The following is a 16,104-nucleotide window of genomic DNA, read 5'->3' as shown; positions in this document are numbered from 1 at the left end:
TTTATCAGCCATTCGCAAGGATATCTCAGTGTGTGTCAACTTACTTAATTCAAGTCTATGATACAAGGAAAGAGGCATAACACTAACACCGGCTCCTAAATCACATAAAGTAGTTTTAACATAATTTCTCTTAATGGAGCAAGGTATAGTGGGTACTCCGGGATCACCAAGTTTCTTAGGTATTCCACCCTTAAAGGTATAGTTGGCAAGCATGGTGGAAATCTCAGCTTCAGGTATTTTCCTCTTATTAGAGATGATATCTTTCATATACTTAGCATAAGGATTTAATTTAAAGATATCAGTTAAGCACATGCGTAAGAAAATAGGTCTAATCATTTTAGCAAAACTCTCAAAGTCCTCATCATCCTTTGTCTTGGATGGTTTAGGAGGAAAGGGCATGGGTTTCTGAACCCATGCTTCTCTTTCTCTACCATGCTTCCTAGCAACAAAATCTCTGTTATCATAACGTTGGTTTCTTGATTGTGGGTTATCAAGACCAACAGCAGGTTCAGTTTCTATATCATTGTTATTACTAGGTTGAGCATTTACATGAACATCATTATTAGCATTATCATCAGGTTCATGTTCATCTCCGGATTGTGTTTCAGCATCAGAGATAGAAGTATTATTAGGATTCTCAGGTGTTTCTACATTAGGTTGACTAGAAGCATGCAAAGTTCTATCATTCTTCTTTTTCTTCTTCTTAGAAGAACTAGGAGCATCTAGATTATTATTCTAAGAATCTTGCTCAATTCTCTTAGGTGGCCTTCAGGATACAAAGGTTCCTGAGTCATTTTACCAGTTCTAGTAGCCACTCTAACAGCAATGTCATGTTTATGATTTAATTCAACTAGCAATTCATTTTGAGCTTTAAGTACTTGTTCAGCTTGAGTAGCAACCATAGAAGCATGTTTACTAGTGAGTTTAAGTTCACCTTTAACTCTAGCTATATAATCATTCAAGCGTCCTATCATATAAGCATTATTCTTCAATTGTCTACCAACATAATCATTGAGATTTGCTTGTCTATTCATGAAATCATCAAATTCATCTAAGCATGGACTATGAAATTTAGTAGATGGGATTTCATCCTTATCATATCGATAGAGAGAATTTACCTTTACTACCTGCGTAGGGTTATCAAGACGATGTGATTCTTCAACAGGCGGTATATTAAGACCATGTATTTCTTCAATAGGAGGTAAATTCTTAACGTCTTCAGCTTTAATACCTTTCTCTTTCATTGATTTCTTTGCCTCTTGCATATCTTCAGGACTGAGAAATAGAACACCTCTCTTCTTCGGAGTAGGTTTAGGTATAGGCTCAGGAGTTGGCTCAATTAGTTCAGGAATTGCCTCAGGAATTGGCTCAGGAGTTGGCTCAGGAAGAGTCCAATTATTCTCATTAGTCAACATATTGTTCAATAATAATTCAGCTTCGTCGACTGTTCTTTCCCTGAAAACACAACCAGCACAACTATCCAAGTGGTCCTTGGAAGCATCAGTTAGTCCATTATAGAAGATATAAAGTATTTCATTTTTCTTAAGTGGATGATCAGGCAAAGCATTAAGTAATCGGAGAAGCCTCCCCCAAGCTTGTGGGAGACTCTCTTTTTTGATTTGCACAAAATTATATATTTCCCGCAAGGTAGCTTGTTTCTTATGAGCAGGAAAATATTTAGCAGAGAAGTAATAAATCATATCCTGGGGGCTACGTACACAACCAGGATCAAGAGATTTACACCAAGTCTTAGCATCAACTTTAATGAGAACGGAAATATCTTAAGGATGTAATAATAGCGAGACATCTCATCATTAGTAAACAGAGTGGCTATATCATTTACCTTGGTAAGATGTGCCACAACAGTTCCAGATTCAGTGCCATAGAAAGGATCGGATTCAACTAAAGTAATAATCTCAGGATTAACAGAGAATTTATATTCCTTATCAGTAACAAAGATAGGTGAAGTCGCAAAAGCAGGGTCATGTTTCATTTTAGCATTTAAAGTCTTTTGTTTCAGCTTAGCTAACAATTTCTTAAGGTCTGATCTATCATTGCAAGCAAGAAAATCTCTAGCAGTTTCTTCATCCATAACATAACCCTCAGGAACAACATGCAATTCATAATTGTTCGGAGAACTTTCATCATCACTATCATCAATAATTTCATTCTCAATAATTTCATTCTCTCTAGCCTTAGTAAGTTGTTCATCAAGAAATTCACCTAATGGCACAGTAGTATCAAGCAGAGAAGTAGTTTCATCATAAGTATCATGCATAGCAGAAGTGGCATCATCAATAACATGCGACATATCAGAATTCATAGCAGTAGCAGGTTTAGGTGTCGCAAGCTTATTCATAACAGAAGGAGAATCTAGTGCAGAGCTAGATGGCAGTTCCTTACCTCCCCTCGTAGTTAAGGGATAAATTTTAGTTCTTTGATCTTTCAAGTTCTTCATAGTGATCAGCAGATATAAATCCCAAGTGACTCAGAGAATAGAGCTATGCTCCCCGGCAACGGCGCCAGAAATTAGTCTTGATAACCCACAAGTGTAGGCGATTGCAACAGCTTTCGAGGGTAGAGTATTCAACCCAAATTTATTGATTCGACACAAGGGGAGCCAAAGAATATTCTTGAGTATTAGCAGTTGAGTTGTCAATTCAACCACACCTAGATAACTTAGTATCTGCAGCAAGGTATTTAGTAGCAAAGTAATATGATAGTAATGGTAACAGTGGTAAAGATAAATATAATAAAAGTAATATTTTTGGGTTCTATAGTGATTGTAACAGTAGCAAGGAAAAGTAAATAAGCGAAGCACAAGATGTGAAAAACTCGTAGGCATTGGATCAGTGATGGATAATTATGTCGGATGCGATTCCTCATGTAATAGCTATAACATAGGATGACACATAACTAGCTCCAATTCATCAATGTAATGTAGGTATGTATTCCGAATATAGTCATACGTGCTTATGGAAAAGAACTTGCATGACATCTTTTGTCCTACCCTCCCATGGCAGCGGGGTCCTAGTGGAAACTAAGGGATATTAAGGCCTCCTTTTAATAGAGAACCGGACCAAAGCATTAACACATAGTGAATACATGAACTCCTCAAACTACGGTCATTACCGAGAAGTATCCCGATTATTGTCATTTCGGGGTTGTCGGATCATAACACATAATAGGTGACTATAGACTTGCAAGATAGGATCAAGAACACACATATATTCATGAAAACATAATAGGTTCAGATCTGAAATCATGGCACTCGGGCCCTAGTGACAAGCATTAAGCATGGCAAAGTCATAGCAACATCAATCTCAGAACATAGTGGATACTAGGGGTCAAACCCTAACAAAACTAACTTGATTACATGGTAAATCTCATCCAACCCATCACCGTCCAGCAAGCCTACGATGGAATTACTCACGCATGGCGGTGAGCATCAAGAAATTGGTGATGGAGGATGGTTGATGATGACGACGATGAGAATCCCCCTCTCCGGAGCCCCGAACGGACTCCAGATCAGCCATCCCGAGAGAGATTAGGGCTTGGCGGCACCTTCGTATCGTAAAACGCGATGAAACTTTCTATCTTATTTTTTTCTCTGTGAGACGGAATATATGGTGTTGGAGTTGAGGTCGGCGGAGCTGCAGGGGGCCCATGAGACAGGGGGCATGCCCAGAGGGGGTGGGCACGCCCCCCACCCTCGTGGACAGGGTGTGGGCCCCCTAGTCTTGATTCATTAGCCAGTATTTTTTATATTTTCTGAAACTTGTCTCCGAGGATTTTCAGGTCATTCCGAGAACTTTTGTTTTCTACACATGAAACAACATCATGGTAATTCTGCTGAAAACAGCGTCAGTCCGGGTTAGTTTCATTCAAATCATGCAAGTTAGAGTCGAAAACAAGGGCAAAAGTGTTTGGAAAAGTAGATACGTTGGAGACGTATCATCGGTAAATTTGGAGAGCTATGCCCAATATAGCGCTCAAGAGAACCACTCTGTGTATCTGAACTGTCTGCACACTTGCCGCGACTTTGAGGCCGACTTAGTCAATATCATGAAGGAACGTTTTGAGGTAAACACTATAGTCTTCTTCATATAAATATACTTTTATCAGCCGCCAACTCTACTGGATATGATAGAATTGGATAAACTGTAGACTTTAGATAGCCTTATAAATATGTAGATCAAAACAAGTAGCCCCCAAGGGCCGGCTTAAGTTGTCAAGATATGCCGGGACTTTGAATAGTAGTGAGCAACTTTGCACCTGTAGCCCCCAAGGGCTAGCTTAATCCGCATGGATAAGCCGGGACTTATCACCATAATTGTCAATAAAATCCAAGTATGCAGCCCCCATGAGTCAGCTATAGTCATAATAGTGTAGCCGGGTCATCATAGAATTGTCTTCAAAAAGAGCAATGTGCATTAGCCCTAAAGTACCAAGTAAAATATTTGTATTGTGCTTGGGACTTTAAATAAAATGATTGTAATATCGCCTGTCATTTGCATACTACAGGCTGAACTCAATGTGAAAGAATCCCAAGTCGCCGATCTTCAGGAAAATATCAAGTCTCAACAATCTGAAACTTCCAAGGCCAAATCAGATTTGACAACCGCCTTGGAAGAGATGGAGAAGTTGAAAAAGGACCTCAAGGCTGACAGGACAAACTGGGAGTCTGAGAGAGCAGCTCTGTTGAAAAGAGCCGAGGAAGCGGAGGCTTCCCTTAAACCGGTGGCTGACGAACTTTCTTGCTTAAAGCGTCAAATTAACATCATGACAGCCGCCATCTTTGGTAAATGACACTGTACTTCAATCTTTCCTTAGCAATTTATATCAATCATTACCCGATTTACCAATATTTTTTCATGGATGCAGGCCCGAGAAGCTCCAGCCTTGGTCAATATATGCGCGTCAAACTCAAAGCCACATATACTCTGGTGGAGCAGTTGTACACTAGCACTCAACGAGCCATCTCTGCCGCCTTACACAAAAATTCACCGCCTTCTCTCATCAAGGAAGTGTTGGAGAGGCTATTTCTGTTGCCACAGAGAATCGAAGAGTTGAAGCGATTAGCCGCCAGGGCCGGTGCCATCACTGCATTAACCCGGCCAAAGGCATGGCAAGCAATCTAGAAGATTTGGCCAATGGCTGCCCAAGCGTGAAAGAGGATGGGTCTCCCTTCAGTGCTGATGACTTTGCTCAAATAGCAAGGGAAATGCGCCTATTAGCAAGCAAACTGGCTGAAGACACAGACTTGTCCCATTATCAAGCGGTTTATGATGCTGAAAACAAGAAGGTGAAAGCACCGATTCATGACGCCCAGGTCCTTATTCCGCCAATTCGTAAGCACACCTTTGCCCCTGATATTGACTCGTCAACACTTATTGATGACGAAGTTGTGTTCAAAGCTTTGACTGGGATCAATTGGGCCACATCTGACTTCCAGTCAATGGTGAAGAAGAAAAGGATGAACCGGTGCATGATGACCCGGAAGCCACAACCCGCCAAGACTAGGAATCTTGATGCATGAGCCGGTTTACCAGCCACAACATTTGGAGCTGTGTGTCTCAAAACACTATTCTTTTGTGGCCACATGATGCATTGTAATAGGCTAGTTGAAAAACCATGATCTGCCACGCCATCGTGTGTGTTTATTTGCATAACACTTATGAGTCATTCGATTTGATTTGAAGATCCATTGTTTATGCTCATAATCCTTGTCAACCTTGCTCATCATGTTGTCATAAGCCCTGCATACAAACAAAGAACAAGTGCCCTGTGATACTTATTCATACTGTCAGCTTACAACGCCACACAGAATAAGGGTAACAACCCAAAAACTCATAGCGTAGCACCCTGTGCAATTTATTCATACTGCCGGCTTACAACACCATAAGCAGCAAAGGGTAACATCCCAACAACTTTGAGTGCAGAACTCCAAGCACATAATCATCACACAATGGCGACTTAACGTACAGAGCCAGGCCGGGTTAGCAAAACACCGGATATATTCAAATATGAATCATAAAGATCAGGGCAACATGGCCCTAATCAATTTTCAACCATATATCAATATGGTACAAACAAAACTCGCAAAAAAGATTCAAAGGCAATATAAACCAGAAAAACAAGGCATTCAAAGGCTGCCAAGCCTCAATATCAAGTGTTATTTAAGGGCTGCACAGCCACTGAGTTACTCCTTAATTCAAACCTGTAAGCCGAGCCTCACATGACCAATCACCATTTTAACTTTGACAAGTTCAGGGTCTTTATAAGATTGACTGTCAAGAGTACGACGAGTCATTCCAGGATTACCTGGTCGGAGTGGCAAGCATACAAAGGCAGGATAACCCAGATTTTTGGTGAATACACCTAGCGTCCAAGCCTATTACAAGGGACAAAAAAGCTCTGTTCATTTAACAAGGAGCCCCCAAGTAATATTTCGATCAAGGCGTACAAGCCAGATCAGTAGGGTAGTCATAGCTATGCTCAATGAGCAGGAAGCCCCCAAGTAAGTTTCAACCAAGGCGTACAAGTCGGATCAAGAGGGTAGTCACAGCTATATTCATTTGAACAGGAAGCCCCCAAGTGATCTTATGAATTGACAATAAAAACTCAGATTCTCAGAAATGAAACGACAGAGGCCCTGAATTATCAGGGATGCCGGCTTTATTATAGTAATCATAATATATACATTGGTAGAAGTATGCACATCACAAGAGCCAGTGGCTCAGGTAAGACAAGCAATATTCCACGGCTGGTCCTCCTCCGATGTGTGTGAGTCCTTGTGGTCTCGAACATTGATAAGGTAGTATGACCTGTTGTTCATATTTTGGCTGACCACAAAAGGCCCTTCCCAAGGTGGGGATAGCTTGTGCATGTCAGTTTGATCTTGGATGAGCCGGAGCACCAAATCTCCTTCTTGAAAGGTCCTGGTTTTAACCCGGCGGCTATGATAACAATGTAGATCTTGCTGATAAATCATCGAACGAGCCGCCGCAAGGTCACGCTCCTCATCCAACAAGTCAAGAGCATCCTGACGTGCTTGTTCATTATCAGCTTCAACATATGCAGCCACACGGGGCGAGTCGTGACGGATGTCACTAGGGAGAACCGCCTCTGCTCCATAAACCATGAAGAAAGGTGTGTAACTCGTAGATTTTTTGGGGGTAGTATTGATACTCCATAACACTGAGGGCAACTTCTCAACCCAACAACCCGGCGTCCTCTTCAAAGGGACCATAAGCCGGGGCTTATGCCATTCAAAATTTCTTGATTGGCTCTTTCAGCTTGGCCATTGGACTGGGGGTGAGCCACTGATAATACATCAAGACGAATATGCTCTTGTTGACAGAATTCTTTCATTGCACCCTTAGACAGGTTAGTACCGTTATCAGTGATGATACTATGAGGGTATCCAAAATGAAAGATCACCTTTTTAATGAATTGAACCGTCGTTGCTGCATCACTTTTGCTGACCGGCTCAGCTTCAACCCACTTTGTAAACTTATCAACAACCACCAAAAGGGGAGTCTTTTTGTCCTTGGGCCTTTTAAAAGGCCCAACCATATCCAACCACCATACTGCAAATGCCCAAGCAATTGGAATCATCCTCAATTCTTGAGCTGGCACATGAGCTCGTCGCGAGAATTTCTGACAACCATCACATTTACTGACCAAATCTTCTGCATCAGCATGAGCCATCAGCCAATAAACCCATGCCAAAAAGCCTTAGCAACAAGAGACTTAGAGCCGGCATCATGGCCACAATATCCTTCATGAATATCTCTTAGAATTTCACGGCCCTCCTCAAGAGAGATGCATCGTTGAAACACCCCTGTAACACTGCATCGGTGTAGCTCACTAATAACCCACAAGTATAGGGGATCGCAACAGTTTTTGAGGCTAGAGTATTCAACCCAAATTTATTGATTCGACACAAGGGGAGCCAAAGAATATTCTCAAGTATTAGCAGCTGAGTTGTCAATTCAACCACACCTGAAAGACTTAATATCTGTAGCAAAGTGTTTAGTAGCAAAGTAGTATGGAAGTGACGGTAACGGTGGCAAAAGTAATAGTAGTAGTTTTGTAGTAATCGTAACAATGTCAACGGAGAAGTAACTAAGCAAAGTTCAATATGTGAAAAGCTCGTAGGCAATGGATTAATGATGGATAATAATGTCAAATGCAATTCATCATGCACCAGGTATAACATAGGGTGACATAGAACTAGCTCCAGTTCGTCAATGTAATGTAGGCATGTATTCTGAATATAGTCATACGTGCTTATGGAGAAAAACTTGCATGACATCTTTTGTCCTACCCTCTCGTGGCAGCGGGGTCCTAATGGAAACTAAGAGATATTAAGGCCTCCTTTTAATAGATTACCAGACCAAAGCATTAGCACTTAGTGAATACATGAACTCCTCAAACTACGGTCATCACCGGGAGTGGTCCCGATTATTGTCACTTCGGGGTTGACGGATCATAACACGTAGTAGGTGAATATTGACTTGCAAGATAGGATCAAGAACTCACATATATTCATGAAAACATAATAGGTTCAGATCTGAAATCATGGCACTTGGGCCCTAGTGACAAGCATTAAGCATGGCAAAGTCATAGCAACATCAGTCTTAGAACATAATGGATACTAGGGATCAAACCCTAACAAAACTAACTCAATTATATCGTAAATCTCATCCAACCCATCACCGTCCAGCAATCCTACGATGGGATTACTCATGCACGGAAGTGAGCATCATGAAGTTGGTGATGGGGGATGGTTGATGATGACGATAGCGATGGATTCCCCTCTCCGGAGCCCCGAACGGACTCCAGATCAGCCCTCCCGAGGAAGATTAGGGATTGGCGGCGGCTCCGTATCGTAAAATGTGATGAATCCTTCTCTCCGATTTTTTCCTCCCTGAAAGTGAATATATGGAGTTGGAGTTGAGGTCAGTGGAGGTCGAGGGGGGGCCCACGAGGCAGGGGGTGCGCGCTATGCACCCTCATGGACAGGGTATGGGCCCCCTTACGCTAATTCTTTTGCCAATATTGTTTATTAATTCCAAAACATGTCTTCATGGATTTTCAGGTCATTCCGAGAATTTTTATTTCTGCACAAAAATAACACCATGGCAATTCTGCTAAAAACAGAGTCAGTCCCGGTTAGTTCCATTCAAATCATGCAAGTTAGAGTCCAAAACAAGGGCAAAAGTGTTTGGAAAAGTAGATACGTTGGAGATGTATCAACTCCCCCAAGCTTAAACCTTTGCTTGTCCTCAAGCAATTCAGTTGACAAACTGAAAGTGATAAAGAAAAACTTTTACAAACTCTGTTTGATCTTGTTCTTGCAAATATGTAAAGCCAACATTCAAGTTTTCAACAAAGATTATGAACTAACCATATTCATAATAACATTTAGGTCTCACATTTACTCATATCAATGGCATAATCAACTAGCGAGCAATAATAATAAATCTCGGATGACAACACTTTCTCAGAACAATCATAATATGATATAACAAGATGGTATCTCGCTAGCCCTTTTTGAGACTGCAAAACATAAATGCAGAGCACCCCTGAACATCAAGGACTGACTAGACATTGTAATTCATGGCAAAAGAGATCCAGTCACAGTCATACTCAATGTAAATTAATAGCAATGCATGCAAATGACAGCGGTGCTCTCCAACTAGTGCTTTTTAATAAGAGGATGATGACTCAACATAAAAGTAAAGAGATAAGCCCTTCGCAGAGGGAAGTAGGGATTTGCAGAGGTACCAGAGCTCGAGTTTTGAAGTAGAGATAAATAATATTTTGAGTGGCATACTTTCATTGTCATCATAACAACCAAGAGATCTCGATATCTTCCATGCTACATACATTATAGGCGGTTCCCAAACAGAATGGTAAAGTTTGTACTCCCCCACCACCAACGAGCATCAATCCATGGCTGGCCTGAAACAATGGGTGCCGTCCAACTAACAACAATCCTGGGGGAGTTTTGTTTGCATTTATTTTGATTTGATTTTAGCATGGGACTGGGCATCCAGGTTACCGGCCATTTTCTCGTGAATGATGAGCGGAGTCCATTCATCGTGAGAATAACCCACCTAGCATGGAAGATATGGACAACCCTAGTTGATACATGAGCTATTCGAGCATACAAAATAGAATTTCATTTGAAGGTTTAGAGTGTGGCACATACAAATTTACTTGGAACGACAGGTAAATACCGCATATAGGAAGGTATGGTGGACTCATATGGAACAACTTTGGGGTTTATGGAAGTGGAAGCACAAGCAGTATTCCCTCTTAGTACAGGTGAAGGCTAGAAAGAGACTGGGAAGCGACCAACTAGAGAGCTACAATAGTCATGAACATGCATTAGATTAACCAACAATGAGTGCAAGCATGAGTAGGATATAAATCACCATGAACATAAATATCCTGGAGGCTATGTTGATTTTGTTTCAATTACATGCGTGAACATGTGCCAAGTCAAACCACCATGTCATACCACATCACAACCATTTTAATAGCATGTTGGCACATAAGGTAAACCATTATAAACTCCTAGCTAATTAAGCATGGCATGCGCAACTATAATCTCTAATTGTCATTGCAAACATGTTTCATTCATAATAGGTTGAATCAGGAACGATGAACTAATCATATTTACAAAAACAAGATAGCTCGAGTTCATACCAGCTTCTCCCATCTCAATCATTTCATCATGTATCGTCATCATTGACATTCACTTGCACGACCGATCAGTGTGGATAATAATAATAGTGCACGTGCATTGGACTAAGCTAGAATCTGCAAACATTTAATACAAAGGAGAAGACAAGATAATATGGGCTCTTGGTTAGATCAACAATAATGCAGATGAGAGTCACTCAACATTTTCATCGTGGTCTTCTCCTCTCAACCCCCAAAGAAAAGAAAAGAACTAAAGCTATTTACATGGGAAAGCCCCAAAATGCAAAAAAAGAACGGGAATTCTTTTTTGGGTTTTCCTTTAATTACTACCACTACAAGCATGGAAAGTAAACTAGCTAAAGGCTACAACTAATAATTTTTTGGGTTTTTTTTCTAAAGGGTTTTCAAACACACAAGAAGAAAGCAAGAAAATAAAATAAACTAGCATGGATAGTACAATGAAAAAGTATGAGCACCGACAACTAAAATGAGTGTGTGAACATGAATGTAATGTCGGTGAGAAATACATACTCCCCCAAGCTTAGGCTTTTGGCCTAAGTTGATCTACACCCATGGATCGAAGCTACCCTCTCCGGTGTACTGAGGAGGTTCCTCGGGGTGCCACTGGTTAGCGAGCTCCTCCGGATCCCACTGATAAACAGACTATCGATATGGGTCAAGTGGTGGCTCAGGCTCAGGCTTTGGAACTTGTGTCAGATTCCAGTATGCATAAATGGCCTCGGGCAAGATGAGGTATGTGCCTGAATGTATGTTAAACAAAGAGGGTGTAGGCAAGGTAATAGTCTCACAATGAGTTTTAGCAAATATCAAGTTATACTTAAGCATCTTTTTCTTATGTTTAACAATAAAGTCATGTGCTACCATACTCTTATAGTCTAGGAAAATAGTGGGTAGCAACTTTTCCTCTTTCTCATAATGCCTAATAGGTATCTCAAAGTGTTTAGCAAGGTGTGACGCAAAGATACCTCTGAAGAAGGGGCCCTTTGTACGGTTCAGACTTAAACATTTAGCAACAATAGTGCCTAAACTGAAGGTTGTATCACGAAACAAAGCATGGTGCAAAATAACAAGGTCAGGAGCACTAAAGTTTCCACTGATCCCGCGACCAATTAAGCACCTACTAGCAAATATTGCAAAGTAATGTAGAACAGGAACATGTATACTAGTAGTTCTTGCACCTGAAACTTTTCTCGTTTCCCCTACAGCAATCCTATCAATAAATCCATCCACATCACTATTTCCTTGATGCTTCCCACAAAGGGCAACTTGCATACCAAACAAAAATCATAGAGCGACATCTCCTTAAACTCATCATATAAATAAAACTCCACTGAAGGTGGTGACTTTCTAGCATGGAAGTAAAAGTTTTGCACGAACATATTAGTGAGTAGGAGATACTGTTCACGCTGGTCGTGGAGGAAGTCGGTGAGGCCTGCATTTTCGGCCAAATAATAAAAGTCGTCGTCAATTCCAGCGGCCTTCAAGATCGCATCACAAGGCCATTCACACGGACGGAGCTCCGCAGTGCGTGGAAGATTATACTTGGGCTTTTTATCGTCCTCATTCTTCTTATCCTTCGAGCTTCGGCTCGAGGAGCCCCTCGACAATCTCTTCATCATTTTTTTCTGAAATTTTTAGTGACACGAATAAAAGTGAACCGAACTCAACAAGGTTGATAGCAACTACTCCCACAAGTGCCTAGAGGCTAAATCATGCATTAAAACTACTTTGGACCATATAAATTTGACATGCAAGCTCAAGAACAGGGTCACCTTAGCAACAAAAATTTGCAATAAATAAAGCGCTAGAACAAAAACTAATTGGACCATTGGAGGAGTCACATACCGAAGAACAATCCCCCAAAGCAGTTTTGTGAGTGGAGCTTTGAGCAAGGAGATCGAAATGGCAGCAAAATGAGCTAGAACACGGGTTTGAGCTACGGGATGATCTTTTCTGGAGGAAGACGAAGTGTGTGGGTGTTGGAATAAGTGGAGGGGTTATGACCCACAAGTGTAGGGGATCAATCGTAGTCCTTTCGATAAGTAAGACTGTCGAACCCAACGAGGAGCAGAAGGAAATGATAAGCGGTTTTCATTAAGGTTTTCTCTGCAAGCACTGAAATTGTAGGTGATAGATAGTTTTGTGATAAGACAAATATTAATGAGTAACAAGTAAATAAAATAAGTAAAGTGCAGCAAGGTGGCCCAATCCTTTACGTAGCAAAGGATAAGCCTGGACAATTTCTAATAATGAGAAAGGAGCTCCCGAGGACACATGGGAATTATTGCCAAGCTAGTTTTCATCACGTTCATATGTTTCGCGTTCGGTACTTTGATAATTTGATATGTGGGTGGACCGGTACTTGGGTACTGCCCTTACTTGGACAAGCATCCCACTTATGATTAACCCCTATTGCAAGCATCCGCAACTACAAAAGAAGTATTAAGGTAAACCTAACCACAACATTAAACATATGGATCCATATCAGCCCCTAACGAAGCAACGCATAAACTAAGGTTTAAGCTTCTGTCACTCTAGCAACCCATCATCTACTTATTACTTCCCCATGCCTTTCTCTAGGCCCAAATAATGGTGAAGTGTCATGTAGTCGATGTTCACATAACACAACTAGAGGAAAAGACAACATACATCTCATCAAAATATCGAACGAATACCAAATTCACATGACTACTACTTGCAAGACTTCACCCATGTCCTCAGGAACAAACGTAACTACTCATAAAGCATATTCATGTTCATAATCAGAGGAGTAATAATATGCATAAAGGATCTGAACATATGATCTTCCACCAAGTAAACCAATTAGCATCAACTACAAGGAGTAATCAACACTAGTAGCAACCCAGAGGTACCAATTTGTGGTTTTGATACAAGATTGGATACAAGAGATGAACTAGGGTTTTGAGAGGAGATGGTGCTGGTGAAGATGTTGATGGAGATTGACCCTCTCCCGATGAGAGGAACGTTGTTGATGGCGTTGGTGATGATTTCCCCCTCTCGGAGGGAAGTGTCCCCGGCAGAACAGCTCCGCCAGAGCCCTAGATTGGTTCCGCCAAGGTTCCGCCTCGTGGCGGCCGAGTTTCGTCCCGTAAGCTTGCACACAGTTTTTTCAGGGTAAAAGCGATGATATAGCAGAAGATGGACACCGGAGGCCCACCAGGGGGCCCAGGAGATAGGGGGCGCGCCCTATAGGGGGGCACGCCCCCTGCCTCTTGGACAGGGTGTGGGCCCCTGGTGTATTTCTTCCGCTCAGAAATTCTTATTAATTCCAAAAGGTTGTTTCGTGGAGTTTCAGGACTTTTGGGGCTGTGCAGAATAGGTTTCCAACATTTGCTCCTTTTCCAGCCAGAATTCCAGCTGCCGGCATTCCCCCTCTTCGTGGTAAACCTTGTAAAATAAGAGAGAATAGCCATAAGTATTGAGATATAACGTGTAATAACAGCCCATAATGCAATAAATATTGATATAAAAGCATGATGCAAAATGGACGTATTAACTCCCCCAAGCTTAGACCTCGCTTGTCCTCAATCGAAAGCCGAAATCGAAAAATATGTCCACATGTTTAGAGATAGAGATGTCGATAAAAATAAAATACGGACATGAGGGCATCATGATCATTCTTATAACAGCAACATATATAGAATTTATCATATGATTTCTATGCTCGAGTAACAATCAATTCGCAATGTCAAGTATGGTTCAAAAACTTCATTGGGAACTAACAAACTATAATCTCTGTCATTGAAGCAATTGCAATTTATCGTAACACTAGAAAGAGTCAACAATAGAGCTTTTCAGCAAGTTCACATACTCAACTATCTTGTAGTCTTCTATAATTGCTAACACTCACGCAATACTTGTGGTTATTGAGTTTCAGCCAGACACTGAGAAAGATAGGGGCTTATTGTGTTGCCTCCCAACGTATTCACCTTTAGGTGATGTCAACAATAATAGCCCATGCTAACTTACATCCAATTTGATATATATATCATGATCTTTCAAACACGAGGAGCTTGCCAAAGGATAAAAATAAAAAGGAAAAGGTGAGGATCACCTTGACTCAAGCATAAAGTAAAAACATGAAGTAAAAGATAGGCCCTTCGCAGAGGGAAGCAGAGGTTGTCATGCGCTTTTAGGGTTGGATACACAAAATCTTAATGCGAAAGAACGTCACTTTATATTGCCCCTTGTGTGTGGACCTTTATTATGCAGTCCGTCGCTTTTAGTACTTCCACAACAAGATCGTACAAAGCTTATTTTCTCCACAGTAATAAGTTATGCATATTTAAAGAGCAATTTTTATGGCTTGCACCGATGACAACTTACTTGAAGGATCTTACTCAATCCATAGGTAGGTATGGTGAACTCTCATGGCAAAACTGGGTTTAAGGATATTTGGAAGCACAAGTAGTATCTCTACTGGTGTAAGGACTTCGGCTAGCATGAGGGGGAAAGGTAAGCTCAACATGTTTGGCAGGTCAATAACAATATACTTTAACTGAGATGTGAGAAAACATAAACCATTATGTTGTCTTCCTTGTCCAATGTCAACTCTTTTAGCATGTCATACTTAATGAGTGCTCCCAATTATAAAAAGGTGTCCAAGATAGTATATTTATATGTGAACCCCTCTTTCCTTATCACTTCCTATTAATTGCAACGATGACCAAGGCTAAGTTTATCAACTCTCAACAATTTTTATGCCTCATACTTCCTATATATAAAGTTATCACTATCCAAAAGATCAATATGAACTCTTTCATTCTTTCTACTTTCTCAAGATCATAGCAACATAGCAAAGCCCTTGACTCAACACTAAAATTTATTATAGATAGCTCACAGACTCGATTACAAAAAGAGATCATAAAGCAAAACTCAAACTACTTGATATCAAAACTTCAATCTACTAGATCAAGAAACTACTAAAAGGATCAAACTAAATAAAACGGTAAAGATATGAGTGTGATGGTGATACGATACCGGGGCACCTCCCCCAAGCTTGGCAGTTGCCAAGGGGAGTGCCCATACTCATGTGATTATGTCCTCGGAGGTGATGGAGGTGGTGATGATGACGGTGGATAATCGCACATCGAGCGTAAAAGCCCCTCCAGCTTGCGGATAGTGCCCTTGAGTCCGGCGATATGATCCTTCAACAGAATATTCTCCTGTGTAAGATACTTGTTCTGTATGCGAGCTAACTCAATCATCTTAAAAGCTTCGATCTCTGTTGGAGTGAAAAGGTTAGGTAAAGGTTGAGGGATGTCTTCTTATTTCACCGCCGAAGCTTGAACCTCCATGGCCTTCTTGATCCCTTCATCCTTGTTGATCTCTTCTAGTTCTTCT

Source organism: Triticum dicoccoides, chromosome 1B, assembly GCF_002162155.2.
Source record: "Triticum dicoccoides isolate Atlit2015 ecotype Zavitan chromosome 1B, WEW_v2.0, whole genome shotgun sequence".
In the NCBI taxonomy this organism is placed as follows: domain Eukaryota; kingdom Viridiplantae; phylum Streptophyta; class Magnoliopsida; order Poales; family Poaceae; genus Triticum; species Triticum dicoccoides.
This window is presented reverse-complemented; position numbering follows the sequence as displayed.